The 18,643-nt window shown below is 37.2% G+C and overlaps 1 protein-coding gene across 8 annotated transcripts in view; it reads left to right on the top strand.

The window, feature by feature from the left end:
* AGBL4 (ATP/GTP binding protein like 4) overlaps window positions 1-18,643 on the top strand; it is a 1,449,848-nt gene that overhangs the window by 256,653 nt on the left and 1,174,552 nt on the right. The gene's annotated exons all lie outside the window — the stretch shown is intronic.

Genomic DNA, 18,643 nt, shown 5'->3' with positions numbered 1-18,643 from the left:
ATTTCTTGCATGGCATGACTGCTAACGATGACTTTTCTCAATCTTAATCTAGGAAAGGCTTTACTTTTCCTTCTTTTTTAAAAGGATAGTTGGGTGGATATAGAATCTTTTGTTGAAAGCAGTTTTCCTTCAGCATTCTGACTATGTCATCCTACTGCCTTCTGGCCTCCATTGGCTCTGATGAAAGTCAGTTGTTAATCTTATTGGGGCACTTTATATGTGATAAGTTATTTTTACCTTTTTAATATTTTTTTCTTTTTAATAATTCCTTGTTTTTAATATTTTCCATTATGTTTGGTTTTCAGCAGTTGGGCTCATGATGTGTCTAGGTTTATGTCTCTTTATTTTTGTGTTACATGAAGTTTATTAAGAATCCTGGATCTGTAGATTCATGTTTTTTACTAGATTTTAGAAGCTTTGAGCTGTTAAATCTTTTCTTCCCCTTTCATTCTCTCTCGTCTCTTTGGGATAAATACTATTACACACATGTTGGTAAACTTACTGCACTAGAGACATTTGAGGCTTAGTTCATTTTTCTTCAAAAGTGTTTTTCATTCTTTAGATTTGATATTTTCTATTTTTCTGTCTTCATGTATACTGATTTTTCTTCTGTCATCTCAAATCTACTGTTTATCCTTTCTACTGAATTTTTATTTTGGTTATTGTATTCTTCCACACTAGAATTTCCATTTGGTTATTTTATAATTTCTGTATCCTTTTGGGAGTCTCTAAATGTTCATTAGTATTTATCATAATTTATTTCATAAACATAGTTTTCTTATAGATGCTTTGAAATCTTTGCCTGTTAAATATAGCTCTGAGACACTCATAGATTTTATTGCCTAAGTTGTATCTGAGTGAGTTACATTTTTGTTTCTTTGCTTGTCTTTTAAAGTTTTGTATAAGTTTTGTAATTTAGGTTGTTTTCAATTATTCTCTGGGTTTTAGTTTCTGCTAGACCTTTTCTATTTTCCTATGTTCATATGTGCATCCTTAGTGATAAACCAAGAGTTTTGAAATAACTTGGGTCTCTCTGCCTCCACTGTGGATGTACACAGTCTTAGCCAAGAATATGCTTGCCCCAGTCGGGTCTGTACTTCAGGCTGCCAGAGTTGCACCCTTTACCCTTTCTTGCTAGCCAGTTTTTGATAAGTAATTTCCACTGACAATACCCCCTGGAAGTGGTCATCACTTTTCCAAATTGAGTAAGACCTCTTCATCCATAGCAGAAAAATTACTGTAGGTCCTTTTGGCCTGCCTTACATAGCAGATTTTTCAGGCCAAATATTCCTGGGGGCAAGTATGGGAGCAGCTCCAGTCTAGAATGTCAGTTTCCCTCTATTCTTACTGGAACTTAAGTAGTTTTCAAATTCAAATATTTCTCTGGTTTTTGTATACCTTTAAGAAATTATTCTTTTTGTCATTTATATTCACATTTACAACTGCTTTTTGGGGGAGAATTTGCCTATCTCTTCAATTAGCCATAGGTATTACTTCCAGTTTCATATTTATACTTTTCAAGGTATTAATTTTGAAGGTTGCTATTTTTTTCCTTTCACCTTTATGAAAAGGTACATATATTTAGAGTACTTCCTGGAATAATACATATTTTAAATAATTACCAAAGAGTTTCTAGAAATGATTGCTTTCTTTTGTTGCTTATACTTTTATAAGGCCTTGATGCTTAGTTGATATGTTTCATGACTCTTTATTTTTTCTTTGAGATTTAACATATTTTAAACAGGAGGTGACCCCAAATCTTAACTGTATGTAATCTTTATTATTTGATTCAGCAAATATTTATTATTCACCTGCTGTGTATATCTGACATAATTTTTTAAACTAACAATGTAAATAAGCCTTTGTACAGTGCTTTATGTTTTACAAAATGGTCTCACTATATCAGTCAGGATTCTGGGACTGTTCACAAGAGCATGATGGGGTGTAGGGCAATTAAGATGGCATGTTTTAGAATTCTTAGGCTGCTAATTATACAGAACTATTTCCCATATTGGGACTGATGGAGAAATGAGAGGAAGTGATTATAGGTGTCCTGAGGAAGACTCAATGTAAAGAAGGACACCCGATAGGAGCTTTGGTCTTCAGTAGAAGAACCAACAACTTGTAACTAGGCAGAGAGTGAGCCAAGGGTATAAGTACTTTGTCCTCTCACTTTCTGTCCTTCACCTGTGTCTGGTGCCTTCCATTAACCAAACCCAACCAGAAGCTAGAGAGTAAGGGAGCCCATTGATGTAGTCCATAGAGGTCAGCCTCCTGCAACACAAAGCAGGGAGTAGAATGCAGAAAATGGCTCTGGAGGGACAAATGGAAGGTATTCTCTATACTTACCTTCATTCATTAATAAATATTATTAATTCTATCCACAAAAATGTCTATCACATATTGACACAGGATTCATTCTGTGTCACTTTGCCAGCCAGAAATCTCCATGGGGCAGGAAGATGCCTCTGCCTGGGCTTTGCTGGAGCCTACCAGGCTTGCTCTCCCCACTTGATCTGGCAGGCTGTACTTGGCTTATGCTACCAGCCCACATCTTGAGCCTGCCATGGCTCTGCGCTTCACCCAGGGCTGGACCAGGCATGCTGCAACTGACTTCCACCTTGGGTGCCAGCATCTAGATGAGGGGGACATGGCCATGGCAGCATCTGAAAACTCAGAGATTCCAGCAACTGCAGAGCCTCAAGGGGTTGTCACAGCTTCTGTCACTCCTTGAGGAGTTCCAAGGTCTGAGCTCCCAGGGAATGCCATAGTTTTCTCTCTCATTCCTGATGGCAGCTGACTGAATGGGGGCATGTCATAGTTCTGGCTTAGGGAGTCCAGAGGTCTGGGCCACCAGAAGGATTGCAGCTCCTCACTCCCTTAGTCTGGAGAACGGGAACATGTAACAGCTCTTTTTATTCACACCATTCGCAGCTTGGTGAGCTGGCCTGGAGTGTGTTATGGCCCTTTTTAGCTCCCGCTCTTTGGTGAGTTCTGGGTTCTTGTCCCACAACCAAGAAGAATAGGGCATGCAGACACTGGAGAGTCAGCAAGGCAGAAAATAATTTTATTGAGTGACAGGAAAGCTCTCAACAACAACAGGGGACCTGAAGTGGGTAGCTCACTGTGTGGGAGGAGGCCCAAAAGTGGGAAGCCATCTGTGTGGCTGAGTTTGGGGTTTTTACAGGTTTAGAATCAGGAGACCCCAACTGTAGGTAACCTTGAAAGAGGCATCATTTGATTGGTTAAAAAGCATTATCCAGAAAGAACCAATGAGGAAAGAGTGGAAAAACAGAAATAGAAGTTCTCACTCCGGTCGTGGACTCTATCTGGAACTGGCAGCTCAGCTAATTTTCAGGCTTTAAATTGTCTTTTGTTTGAAGGTTGGGTTTCACCAGGGACCTGCCCCTGTCTGCCTAGGACAGGGATGGGTCGCTGCTGTCTGTCTCCTGCTGCTGTCAATATATCTCATTTTTTAAAATTCCTATTACCACAATCTTACTAATTCGGATCTTTATAGTCTCTTGATTTTATGATGGAAAAATCTGTTTCTTTTTTCAGACTTCCCTCAAATATATATTGCTGTTAGTTATGCTAGATGTTTAACCTGGGTCTTCTGACATCAGTTTCTTCCCTATGTCCACCTTCCCTCCCACTAACCCTATTGTTTTGAGTTCACTTACATTTTTAAGAAAGAAAATAATTCAGGATTTTGGGGGATTAATCTCAATTATAAAGTCGAAAAAATTGCCTCCTTGATTTTATGCTCTTGAAATTCACATGTAGAGCTTCACTACATCTTCTCATCTGTATTTTAATTTTTTATTTGAACTTTTTTTGGAAAATTTCAGTGGAAATATAAAATTCAGTTTCTTAATTGTCTTGGACTTGAGGCTCAAATGGTGAAGTAATTTTGCTAGGCCAGGCTGTTCTTTGGTTGTTTTTGTTTAAAGAATTTGTATAGATTGAAATGCAGCTGCGAGTGTATTTAGTGATTTTCTGCTGCTTACTTGTCAAGATTTTTATTGTTTGTATGAAAAATAGCATTTCAAAACCTGGCAGCATATTGACAAAAACAGAGGAGCAGTTTGTGTAATTCTCTTTTTGAAAAACTATCTCTTTAAAAGACAAAGATTGCCTCTGCTACTTCTATTCACTTGTATCTCTAACAATAGATTTATTGACAACTCTTAGATAAGGTTTAATTCTCTGCCCTCCCCGGTTCATGATTGTGTGCAGTTTTCTGTATGGAGAGAGGCACATTAGGATCATATAAGTGAACATACAATATGGAGGCACCCTAGGTGAATAGGGGAAGCATTTGACATTTTGTAACTAATCTGTGACAGGTTCAGGGCTGTTTCTTTTCTTTTGTTGTTTTGTTTTGTTTTAGAATGGTTTCATTTGAGAGTATAAGCCTGCCCTTTGAAGGCCCCTGAACTAGGAATGGACAGTTGAGCTGAATAATTCCTGAGTCTTCCAAACTATGCTGGCAACTCAGTTCTTCCTCAGTTCCATTCTATTTGGCTGCTTATTAGGAGCAGAAGAGGAAGATGGCTCACTATTGCTAGGTGCCTTTTCTCTTCTTGTTTTTCTTCCCTCTTCTCTCCCCACATCCCTTCTCCGCCCCATATTCCTGTCTACCTCACCAAAAGAGTGTGTCATCACATTTCTGAGCTGGGTATAGCACATCATTACAAATTTGTTTCCTATATCATTCCTGGCAAGCTCATTACAAACTAAAAGTGGCCAACACTCAAGTGCACTTCCTCTGGGAACAATAGCTGTAAATAAGGAGGCATTGCAAGCTGGCTGCTAAGTTGTTCTGAAGATAGAGGTGCTTTTTAGCAGAACGTTTGACCTTTTTTATATTGCCTCAGGCCTATCTAAGACCCTCAAGGTCTATTTCTCATCTTAAACATCCTCTGTAGAAAAACAAAGTGTGTAGTTTAAGAAGATCTTTAAATTGTATGACAGCTCTCTATTTTCTTTCTGTACCTTTAAAAATATAATTGTAGTTATGCTGGGTAATCTCCCTGTCATTTTGCAAAATGGATTTTCCTTCTTCTGGTAACAGATACTTTTTTTAACAATGAGGGAAGCAACATTTTGAATATTTTATGAAGGCTAAATGTATAGGGCAGGAATACTTAAATATATAGGAAGAAAAGGAACATTTTGTGCAACTTGAAAACTACTTTGGGGCTAATAAAACCCTTAAGTTTTATTATTTATTCTTCCATCAAGGTAATTGTCAGCTTTGATTTGAGTGGCTATGCAAAACCCCTTTTCAATACTCTTTTTTTGTGTGTGTTGCTGGGAATATCTCATTGAACCTCAAAATGGAGAGTTTTCAGAAAACATTATTTCACCTTGGGAATATGGGTATAATAAGAATAATAATAATAAGTCATGTTTTAATACACTTAGTAGAACTTCTATAGTGTCAAATACTTGGAGTTTTTATAAGATACCTGCAAATTTTTCCAGAAGATATGGGCTATTGGCTTCTAAGGTGGAGTCAACCAAATTTTCTGTTAATGAGCAGCCCTCTACTTTCTGAGAAAGTAGAAAGCTTCACAGGCTTATTAGTCTCTGACTGAATCGGCAATGTCAATGAGGACAGCAGATCTTGTATTTGGTAGATACATTATATTGTTTCCACCTAAGCTGCATTATTTTTCCCTTTCATAAAAATAATGTCAATCATATGCATTTCAATCAATATTTTCAAACATTTTAATTGGTTCAAATTTCTGTTAAAAGAGCCTCAGAGACATTATTTTCAAATGTTCTTTCTCATATGGAAAGAGACATTCCCTGGATGTAATGTTTTTATGTCAAATACAGAAATGAAATTTCGGTCTTTATTCTTCTAAATCATTAATTGCTATTGTTATTCTCTTTCTCTATATGTATATCCCAATCTTGTGCAAAGAAAAGTTTAGTGGTTATTGAATATTGCCATTTGAATAATTCATGATTTGAATAATCTAAGTTTAAGGTCAAACTTGACATTTCTAACAATTTTTCTTCATACATTGTTTTCTTCCTGTAGCACCTATTATCATTAATATGTCACCAATATTTTAGTTGCTAAGCTGGAAGTCTCAACTTGTCACCCTCAACTAGTCTTTTACTCTCACAGTGGTTGATACAGATTGATGTGGTTGGCTGGATAATAATTTATCCATTTCCTCTACTTATAACAGATTACTTTTCTCTAAGAGGATCAACAGATAACTCGGGTAACTCATGGTATTTTGGCCACTGTATTGTAGGGTGGGCATATGACTTGAGTTAGTTCAAAAGAGGCTTCCTCAATAGTTTTTATTTTAAAAAAATATTGCAAATATTGCCTTTTCTTGCCTTTAGTTAGAAGAATGTGATTTGGAGCTTTCTGTGGCAATATTCCTTCTCCATGTGTAGTAAGCTTTTCTACAGTGGGAGAGAATTCAGTGAATAAACATTGATGAAGGATGGGAAGAAAATGTAAATAACATTTAAATTATCTGTGCCATTCCCAAGGTCCTTAGAGTTGTGTGGTTCTTGTAGTTTGTTTTATTTTTATTTGTTTATTTTTTATTTCTGAGAGCCTCTGTTTTTTGCTTATGCTTACTTGAGTTGAATTTAAGTCATTTACAACTCAGAAAGTCCTGACCTTTGCAGTCATTAAAAAATATATGCAATAATATTTCATAAATTTGTTAATATTTCCTTCTCATCATTCACACTGCCACTGCTTTGGTTCAGGTCTCTATTGTCTTATGCTTGAACTCTCTGCCATTCCTTAAACTCATCCTGCCAGTCAGTCATTCTTCCACTCTATTGAGCCATAATTCTAAACATTTTAACACATTATTTCCCTATTTAATATTCTTTAATGGCACTGCAGACCAAATTTTTAGACACGACTTATAATGTTAAGATTTGACTCTTGCATCTCCTTTGCCATTTTTATACATTTTATGCTTAAACCACACCTAAAAAATGCCACTTTTAAATTATGCCATTCTAATTAACATATCTGTGATTTTGCACACATTTTTGCCTTTGCCTAGAATTCTATCTTCTCTGAATCCCAACCACCTTGATCTGATAAACTTCTACTACCCTTTAAACTCAAATGTCCTCCACACAGAATTAATCATTCTACCATTATTGTTATTATACTTGCTTCCCTATGTTTATAGTGTTTCTCTTATTTGTCTCTCCCGCAACCCCCACTAGCCTTCAGACTATAAGCCACTTATGATCTGAAACTCCAAATCACCTTTTTGTTACCAGCATCCAGTATTTATTTAGTTTCCTTTTTTACTTAGAGATCATCATATCTGAACCTCTATAAAATATGTGGCTTATTATTCAGCAAATATTTATTCTTTTCAGTTTCTCACTATAGTAAGGATATATATTCTTACTCCTTTGATTTTTGGGCTTTGTCACATGATTTTCTTTGGTTAGTTGAATGCCTGCTTGAGCCCAGGAGGTGGAGGTTGCAGTGAACTGAGATCGTGCCACTGCACTCCAGCCTGGGAGACAGAGCAAGACCCTGTCTCAAAAAAACAAAAACAAAAACAAAAACAAAAACAAAAAAAAAACGTTAATGGATATGACTTCAACAGAGGCCTTAAATGTGCTTTTTGAGTAATTTGGCTTTAGCATGCTGGTGATTTGCCGTAAGAACAGGTATATGAGAGGCATGTTAAATATACCTCGTTTCAGCCTCATCCTAGAGCCAACCACAGCCTACCTACAGCCTAAAACAGAGCTGCACAGCCCAGCATAGATCAGCCAGACCACAACCTGCAAACCTATGAGTCTGAGAATAAATACTGTTGTAAGCCATGGAGATTTCTGGTAGGCTCAAACACAGCATTATTTCACAATTAGTTTGCAGATACATATTCATTTTATAGATTTGAAACAATTTGTAGCCAGAAAAGTTTTGACGTGAACTCAGCAAGCACTTAATAGCACTTGCTAAGCTTAAAGTGCTTCACCAAATGTTATGGGAATAGGAAAGAGTAATTCAGAGAGATACATGTAGTAACATAGATTCGTCTTTCTTGTAAGGTAAGCATTTTCCTAGAGCCTCACATATGCAGGAGTTTCACACGATGAAGTCCATTATATTCTGACAGGAGAGGAAAACGTCATTTTAGTAGGAAAATAATAAAAACAAGTGATTTTATTCTCTTTTTCTTCCCTCCTCTTCTTCCCTTCCCTCCCTCCACCTATCCCTTCCCTTTTCTTCCCTTTTTTCTCCTTTCCTCATTTCTTCACTTCTTCTTTCCATCCACTTGGGCTGCCATAACAAAATACCATGGACTGCATGCTTATACAACAGAAATTTATTTTGTCACATTTCTGGAGGCTGCAGAGTCCAAGATCAAAGTTCTGGCAGTGCTCAGTTTCTTATGACAGCTACCTTCCTGACCTCCTTCTTGCCATGTCCTCGCATGATTTTTCCTTGGGGGACAGAGAGAGAGAGAAAGAGAGAGAGAGAGAGAAAAAAGCTAGCTCTTTCTGGTGTCTCTTCTTATAAGAACACTAATCCTATTGGATCAGAGCCCCACCCTTATAACCTCATTTAACCTTAAATACCTCCTTATGGGTCCTGTCTCCAAGTACAGACAAATTGGGGGTTAGAGTTTCAACATATGAATTTTGAGGGGATACAAACATACAGTCCTTGACAGCAGTTAATAAGAATGACTTACTTTTATCCATAAACTGGATTAAGTTCTCCATTGTTTGCCTCTATGATACCAGAGACATGTATCTCCTTTATAACACTCATCACACTTGAAGTGGTTCAGTTAATGTTAATCTTCTCTATGAGAAGCATAAAACCTAAGGAAGGGGACTGTGTCTGTCATGTTCACTGTTACAGGCACAACAATAATTATATGTTGACCTACAGTTTGTAGTCAATAAATACTTGTGGAGCAAATATTTTATGAAATATAGGGTTTGATTAATTTACTTTCCAAACAACAGCATTAAGAGGTTTCATATATAAGTTTTACTACTTTCAGAAAGTGCTTCTTGAACATTTCCATGAGATATAAGAACAAAGGAGAGCGCCCTATACTGTTTGGGGTCCAGAGTGGGATTTTGTTCTTGAAGTATATCATCCAATACCCCTTTTCTTGGGCTACTTTCTGAGAGTACCAAAATCTCAAAGAAAAGTGGAAAACTGAATAATGCTTTATTACTGGTTGGGTAAGCAAGTAAGAGACCTTTTACCCCTACTCATTCTTATTCTACCCTTACTCTACTGACTGATATAAACTATTGGACTTCTCTGGTAAGCATGATTGAATAAGAAGCTTAGGCCTGGAATCCTGATGGCTTATTCTGCTTCCTCTTCACTGAATTTCTTCTGGTTTCTACGCATATAGAAGATGTCATATGCACATAATTCATTCAGTAAATGAAAGCTGAGTTTTGTGGAGGTTAAGTAACTTGCCCAAAGTTACATGGTTTGGTGAGTGTTAGAGCACAGCTTTGAAACTATGACTCTCTGACTCATCGCTAGTGTCTTCAATCACTTTGTCATGTGATGGATATTATAAATAAAAAAGAAAGCGATAAGAGAAGATGATGGGGAAAGATTAATTCTTCTGGAAAATAATCTTGGAAAAACTGGCAATTTGAGTAAGGCCCTGAAGGCTTTGATGACCAGACATAGCTTGTGAGAGGGCTCCAAACTGTGGAATAGCTTGAGGAAATGTGCCAAGATTGTATATTCATGTTTGTGGAAAGAGTAAATAAAACTGTATAATGAAATAGGAGATCGAATGGTAGATAAAGTTATACAGATATCTAGAGATCAAATTGTAGAGGCTTTATGTGGCAGGCTGATTTTGCATTTTGTTCTCTAGGTAGCAAAAAAGGGATTATAGGCTCAATGGCTTGCTGGGGTTAGAGGCAAGAGGCATGAAGGCCATTCAGGAGTTTGTTTTTCTGACTTAAATAAATAAACTGAGGCAAAATTTATATAGAGAGCTTATTTGAGCCAAGGTTAAGGACTATGGCCTGGGTAACACTGTTGAATGCTCTGGGAAAACAAAGGAGAGGCTCAAGATTGTAAAGAAAGGACAAATTAGGAATGGTAGTAATTAGAAAAGTTATTTTTCAGATATTATCATTGATTTCTGGAAATACCATTGATTGGGGATTGGCAGCACATTGTTGAAAAAAAGGATAAGAGTTATGTGCCCAGCATACGGCATTAGTAGGTTAATTTATAAACTGTTGGTGGTGACCAGTCAGTATAGAGTTCATGTAACAGGCAGCTTCAAAATGATTACTTACCTCAAGTTGGGGAGTGAGATGTGACTACGGCCACATTTCAGTACCTCTCTGGGCCTGATAATTTAAAGGGGCTCACATTCCCCAAATAAAATTTTTTTCTTTCTCAGTTACTACACACTAAGTGAAAGAAGATTCACTGGAAAGGGAGAGAAGTTAATGTGAGAATCTTTTCAGAGTTAGAATAGAAAGTTATTCTGTCATAGGCCCAAGGTCACAAAAGTAATCAATGATAGACGTAGAGCTAAATCAGATCTTTTGACTGCCATTCAATCAATGTAAAATCAATAGTACATCCACTTAAAAACATGTATCAGAAAGCATTGTTAATCTTTGAAGAAGAATGATTTTGAAAATGTCACTCAGCCTTCAAATCCCTATTGTTAGTCATCACTGTATGATGAAATATAAAGCATTAATTATTAATCATGTATTTAATGTTTAATTGCTGGTTAATAGCTCTTAATAGGGGTTAAAGAAATCACCTTATTTGTTTAATTGGAGAATTAGTTCCTGTACATCAAGATAAAAATATTCAACTCCAAGAGTTAGACTAAGTTCTCTCCATTTGTTAATGCTAAAGAAGCCTGAAGGCTGGAAGCAAGGGCAGTTCCAGGTTTTATGTGGCCTGAAGTTTATATAATTTCAGAGAGTCCTCTATATGAAAAATTGTACAAATTATGAATATAAAATTATATCTTCAGAAAAAGAAAGGAGATAACAATACATTACTGGTACCTTGGGGATTCAGGTTCCTTTCTGCTGAAGTCTCTTTAGGCTATTTACTAGAAGTGCTTTGAAGAAGTACAGGCTTGCTTTCCCTTCCTGCTCATAGCTCTCAGCAGTCCTCAACCCTTACAAGGGCCCTTGTAACTGAGGAAACTTAAAGCTTAAATTTCATTTGCTTCTTTTAATAAATTCACCTCTGGTTGGAACCTTTGCTTATCTAATCCAAACCTGCCAAATAATTGTCCAACTTCCTCTTCAAGTTCTATGTTGATCATTAACTCATACCTCAGATAATCTCATTATTCTTTGATGAGGGGACATTTCAGTATTACTGTTTTTCATAAATATTACTGGTTTGTGCCTTCTTTTCTATGAAAGCCAGTTAAGTATTTATATAAAATTATCAAGTGGGAAGAAGAGTTCATCCCTTAACAAACACCTGTAGATTCTATCTTTGTAATCCACTCCTTCCTTTCATTTTTTTTTTTATTTTTTTATTTTTTGAGACGGAGTCTCGCTCTGTCGCCCAGGCTGGAGTGCAGTGGCCGGATCTCAGCTCACTGCAAGCTCCGCCTCCCGGGTTCACGCCATTCTCCGGCCTCAGCCTCCCGAGTAGCTGGGACTATAGGCGCCCGCCACTTCGCCCGGCTAATTTTTTGTGTTTTTTAGTAGAGATGGGGTTTCACCGTGTTAGCCAGGATGGTCTCGATCTCCTGACCTCGTGATCCGCCCATCTCGGCCTCCCAAAGTGCTGGGATTACAGGCTTGAGCCACCGCGCCCGGCCAACACTCCTTCCTTTCATTGCTTCATGTGAGTCTTCATCAATTATTGCTTGGCCTGTTGCAATATAGTCCTAAGTATTATTACTGGCTCGTATTTCAAGCTTTTTACAGGTCTCTCATTTTATATTTATACTGCCACTAGAGAAATCTTTTAGCAATAAAATTCAAAATGCCACTCTTTCACTTAAAAGCCTCCAATGGCTCCTTATTTTCTTACCCTGATCTACCTCTCCAGCAAGTTGTTCTGATATCCCTTGCATTATTGGACTTTGGCCATACCAGAAATTCCCTGGCCTGGCCATCCTGTCTTATTGTGTCTGCAGTTGGTTCTTGCTGGTGGGTTTGTGGTTTTGCTGACTTCAAGAATGAGGCCTTCTACCTTTGCGGTGAGTGTTACAGCTTTTAAAGGTGGCAGGGACCCAAAGAGTGAGGAGCAGCAAGATTTATTGTGAAGAGCAAAAAAACAAAGCTTCCATAGTGTGGAAGGGGACCCAAGTGGGTTGCCACTGCTGGCTGGGGTGGCCAGCTTTTATTCCCTTATTTGTCCCCACCCATGTTCCATTTTTGTCCTATCAGAGTGCTCTTTTTTCATTCCTCCCTGCGATTGGCTTCTTTTAGAATCTTGCTGATTGGTGCATTTTACAGAGCACTGATTGGTGCATTTTACAATCCCCTTCCTAGCTACAGAGTGCTGATTGTTGCGTTTTACAGTCCTTGCTATAGAATGCTGATTGGTGCATTTTACAATCCTCTTGTAAGACAGAAAAGTTCTCCAAGTCCCCACTTGACCCAGGAAGTCCAGCTGGCTTCACCTGTCATTATTACTCTGTGTTCTGTCACATGATGATCTTTCTGCCTTCTTCCATTTGACATATGGAAAACTACTGATCCTTCAAGTGTAACTAGTCACTTCTGTTAACTCTTTGCAAGTCTTGCAACCCCAGGTATGTTAGTCTTTTAATTTTATGTCCCTATAATACTTTTTAAATATCTTGACTAATGTATTAGCTTCCCTCAATTGATTAATAGCTTCTTTTATGCCTATTCACTTCCATGCAACCAGCAACTGTTCTCACACCTCTGCACGTATCACCTCATTTGATCCTTACAACAACTCTATGAATTTGCAATTAGAAACACTGAGATGAAGTGTCTAATTCAAGACTACACAGCTAAAAAGGGATGGAGATGTGATGTGAACCCAGGCAGTTTTATTCCAAAGTATATGCTTTTAATCACTGTTCTGTACAAAGAAATTGGAGTCTCTAGTGAAGAGCAGAATAGCTGCTACGTAGCAAGTGCTCAGTGAACATTTGGAGATTGAACCAAGGACACAAGACTTTTTAAAACTTCTTCTAATAGCCAAAATGTAGTACGGATTGAAGATCTTTTATATCAAATGTTTGGGACCTAAAGTGTTTCAGATTTTAGATTTTTAAAAAGATTTTGAAACATTTGCATTATACTTACTGTTGAGCATCCCAAATCTGAAAATCTGAAAACCAAAATGCTCTAATGAGCATTTTCTTTGAGTATGATGTTGGTTCTCAGAAGAGTTTTGGATTTGTGAGCATTTTGGATTTTTCATTTTTATATTTGGGAGGCTCAATCTATAATACTGTTATTTGGAGATACTTATTGCTGGTATCAGTTTTCCTTTCAGTTTTAGTCTCAGAGAATGTGTATTTTTGAGGATATTTATGAAATAACAAGGCTGTATTAGTCCATTCTTATGCTGCTAATAAAGACGTACCCAAGACTGGGTAATTCATAAAGAAAAGAGATTTAATTGACTCACAGTTTACCATGGCTGGAGAGGCCTCGGGAAACTTACAGTCATGGTGGAAGGGGAAGCAAACACATCCTTCTTCACATGGAAGCAGCAAGGAGAAATGCTGAGCAAAAGGGGGAAAGGCCCTTATAAAACCGTCAGATCTTGAGAGAACTCACATCACAAGAATAGCATGAGGGTAACCATCTCTATGGTTAAATTACCTCCCACCAGATCCCTCCCATGGCACGTGGGGATTATGGGGACTGCAATTCAAGATGAGATTTGGGTGGGGACACAGCCAAATCATATAAATGGCTTTTTCAAGTTTTATCTTACTTTCAGTCTTTTATGGAGGAAGGACTAATGACAGTTCTGCGCTGCTTGTTATTATTTAAACATACAGACTGCAATACAGTGATGCAAGGTGACTAAATTTATTTTTTATCTTCCTAGTCTTTTGATGAAGCAAATGCACAGCTTTTATGGTGAGCCACGATCACAAACATGTTATCAGGAAGAGGCAGATTTACCATGGAAAGAGAGATTAACTCCTTTGGGGAGACAGGCACTATTTGGTAAATTGCCTTATCCAGGGCTCTAAATGATTTTTAAGAAGAAGTGATTTCTCTCACATAGGTGAACACTGTTTTCTAAGAGAATCTTCTCTACCCAGCAAGTCCAATTATTGTGGTTACTTTTGTTTTAGAAGATGAGATTTTGGAAATGAATAGACTGAATAGGACGGGAAAGTCATATGACCTTTGCTAATTTTCTAGCATAGTAAGATTCTTATTTTTCTCCTTTATTTCCACGAGCTCCTCATCTTTATTTCCTATTCCAGTGATAGCCACTTGTATGATTACTTGTAGGATTTGGGTTTCCTTCTTTTATAGAATCACATAACTGAAAGAGGCTGTAGAGGGCCACTTGCAAGGACCACCTGACCAAATGTACCTATTCTAATGGGCATTTCAATTAACATTTTTAGTTACATGTTGTTCTTTGTCTCACTCCTAGATAATTTAAGATAGTTTTCAGATCAGATTCTCCTGTGTAAGACATCTGGAGAAAGAAATGCATCAAACAGACACTTTTAGAATAGGGAAAGAAAAATATATTATTTTATATAGTTTTTCTTTCTGAAAATAGAAAGCTTACAAATTTTTTGTAGAGGGAAATGTTTTTTTACAGGATCTTCTTTATATTCTTGGAATAAGGAAGAATATACAGACAAAAGAGGAAAGGCAGATACCCTCATTGTTCTGGAATATCACCTTATAATGTAAGTTTAATAGAAAATAAGCCAACATATAATGAAAAGAATTTTTACATATGCAGTTTAAGTTTACTGAAATCCCAAAATAACTGTCAATGATGGAACAGAAAAAGTAATTTTCACAATTAAAGATCCATTATTGGAGATTCTTGTGGCTTTTCATTTTGACCAGTTTATGTTTCTTTTAGTGTAGATATAATAATAATTTATTGTATTAGTCTGTTCTTACATTGCTGTAAATAAATACATGAGATTGGGCAATTTATGAAGAAAAGAGTTTTATCTTGGCTCATAGTTCTGTAGGCTATACAGGAAGCATGGTATCAGCATCTGCTTCTGGTGAGGGTTTCTGCAGCAATCATGGCAGAAGGTAAAGGGGAAGCCAGGACATCATATGGTAAGAGCAGGAGCCAAAGAGAGAGAAGTGGTGAGATGCTACACTCTTTTAAGCAATAAGAGCTCGTGCAAACTAACTGTGTGAGAACTGAATTCTCGCCAAGGGAATAATGCTAATCCATTCATGAGAGATCCTCCCTTATGACCCATCACCTCCCACCTCTCCCCACCTCTAACATTGGGAATCACATTTCAACATGAGATTTGAAGGGGACAAACATCTGAACCATATCACCCACTTTTACATAGCATCTTATGGTTTCCTCTGGGCATCCTTCCATCATTTCTTCATCCATCCCAACAGCACCTGATGTTTTTGATTGAAGTTATCTGCTTTTGTGACTGTTGCTCCAGCTTGATCATAAGCTTCATGAAAGCAAGGACCGATATATTCGCGTTTGTATTCTGGTTCCCTGCACAAAGTCTGACCTGAAATAGAGCTTTAATATATTACCTTAATGATTCTGTAACTTATTTTACTTAACAACTTTTGTAGTTAGCTTTTATGTATACATTTGCTCAACAGAGATTTATTGAATATCTAGTTAGGCCAGACACTACTACAGTTGCTGCGGATATAACAATAAACAAAACAAGAAAGATTCTTTTCCTCAAAGAACGTACATTCTTACTAGAGTGGATAGAAATAAACAATAGTCATAGTAAATAAGTAATTTTAATAATATACTTGGATATAGTGGGAAAACTAGGGCAGGTGAGAGGAATCAGGATGTAGGAAAAGGGTATTTGGCATTATTTAACATGGTGTTAAAGTTGGCCTTATTGAGGAAGTGAAATTTGAACAATTACTTGAAGGAAGCCAAGTAAAGTGATAATAATAGGAGATGAGGTCAGACACATGAAGAGGGGTAGCTCATATAGAATATATTAAAACTTTGATATTTACTCTGAATAAAATGCTAAGCCACGATGAGATACCATCTCACAAAAGTCAGAATGGCTACTATTAAAAGTCAATGGTAGCTTGATGGGGATAGCATTGAATCTACAAATTACTTGTGGAAATGTGGCCATTTTCACAATATTGATTCTTCCTATCCATGAACATGGAATGTTTTTCCATACGTATGTGTCCTCTCTTATTTCCTTGAGCAGTGGTGCAGTTGTGAATAGGAATTCACTCATGATTTGGCTCTCTATTATTTGTGTATAGGAATGCTTGTGATTTTTTTGCACATTAATTTTGTATCCTGAGATTTTGCTGAAGTTGCTTATCAGCCTGAGGAGATTTGGGACTGAGACGATGGGGTTTTCTAAATATACAATCATGTCATCTGCAAAAAGAGACAATTTGACTTCCTCTCTTCCTATTTGAATACCCTTTATTTCCTTCTCTTGCCTGATTGCCCTGGTCAGTACTTCTAATACTATGTTGAATAGAGGGCATCCTTGTCTTGTGCTGGTTTTCAAAGGGAATGCTTCCAGTTTTTGCCCATTCAGTATGATATTAGCTGTGGGTTTGTCATAAATAGCTCTTATTATTTTGAGATACATTCCATCAACACCTAGTTTACTGCGTTTTTAAGCATGAAGCACTGTTGAATTTTTTGAATGCCTTTTCTGCATCTGTTAAGATAATCATGTGGTTTTTGTCATTGGTTCTGTTTATGTGATGAATTACGTTTATTGATTTGTGTATGTTAAACCAGCGTTGCATCCCAGGGATGAAGCTGACTTGATTGTGACGGATAAGCTTTTTGATGTGCTTGTGGATTTGGTTTTCCAGTATTTTATTGAGAATGTTTGCTTCATTATTCCCAGCAAGCTACTATTGACTTTCTTCACATAATTAGAAAAAACTACTTTAAATTTCATATGGAAACGAAAAGTGGCTTGCATAGCCAACACAGTCCTAAGGAAAAAGAACAAAGCTGGAGGCATCACACTACCTGACTTCAAACTGTACTACAAGGCTACAGTAACCAAAACAGCATGGTACTGGTACCAAAACAGATATATAGACCCATGGAACAGAACAGAGGCCTCAGAAATAATGCCACACATCTACAATCATCTGATCTTTGACAAACCTGACACAAACAAGCAATGGGGAAAGGATTCCCTATTTAATAAATGATGTTGGGAAAACTGCTAGCCATATGCAGAAAACTGAAACTGGACCCCTTCCTTACATCTTATACAAAAATTAACTCAAGATGGATTAAAGGCTTAAACCTAAGACCTAAAACCATAAAAACCCTAGAAAAAAACCTAGGCAATACCATTCAAGATATAGGCATGGGCAAAGACTTCATGACTAAAACACCAAAAGCAATGGCAACAAAAGCCAAAATTGACAAATGGGATCTAGTTAAGCTAAAGAGCTTCTGTACAGCAAAAGAAACTATCATCAGAGTAAAAGGGCAACCTACAAAATGGGAGAAAATGTTTGCAATCTATCCACCTGACAAAGGGCTAATATCCAGAACAAGGAACTTAAACAAATTTATGAGAAAAAACAAATGACCTCATCAAAAAGTGGGTGAAGAATATGAACAGATACTTCTCAGAAGAAGACATTTATGCAGCCAACAAGCATATGAAAAAAAGCTCATCATCACTGGTCATTAGAGAAATGCAAATCAAAACCACAGTGAGATACCATGTCATGCCAATTAGAACAGTGATCATTAAAAGGAAACAATGGATGCTGGAGAGGATGTGGAGAAATAGGAATGCTTTACACTGTTGATGGGAGTGTAAATTAGTTCAACCATTGTGGAAGACTGTGTGGCGATTCCTCAAGGATCTGGAACCAGAATACCATTTGACCCAGCTATCCCATTACTGGGTATATACCCAAAGGATTATAAATCATTCTACTATAAAGACACATGTCTACTATAAAGACACATTCTACTATAAAGCCACATATGTTTATTGTGGCACTGTTCACAATAGCAAAGACTTGGAACCAACTGAAATGCCCATCAATGATAGACTGGATAAAGAAAATATGGCACATATACATCATGGAATACTATGCATAAAAAAGGATGAGATCATGTCCTTTGAAGGAACATGGATGAAGTTGGAAACCTTCATTCTCAGCAAACTAACAGAAGAACAGAAAACCAAACACCGCATGTTCTTACTCATAAGTGGGAGTTGAACAATGAAAACACATGGACACAGGGAGGGGAACATCATACACCAGAGACTGTTGGGGGTTGTCGGGCAAGGGGAGGGATAGCCTTAGGAGAAATACCTAATGTAGATGACGGGTTGATAGGTGCAGCAAACCACCATGACATGTGTATGTAACAAACCTGCACGTTCTGCACATGTATCCCAGAACTATAATTGAAAACATTTTAAAAAATTAAATGAAAATTCAAAAAATA

The sequence above is a fragment of the Papio anubis genome, chromosome 1, assembly GCF_008728515.1.
Source record: "Papio anubis isolate 15944 chromosome 1, Panubis1.0, whole genome shotgun sequence".
Taxonomy (NCBI): Eukaryota; Metazoa; Chordata; class Mammalia; order Primates; family Cercopithecidae; genus Papio; species Papio anubis.
Note: the sequence above shows the minus strand (reverse complement) of the source record. Positions and strands in the feature narration are given on the sequence as shown.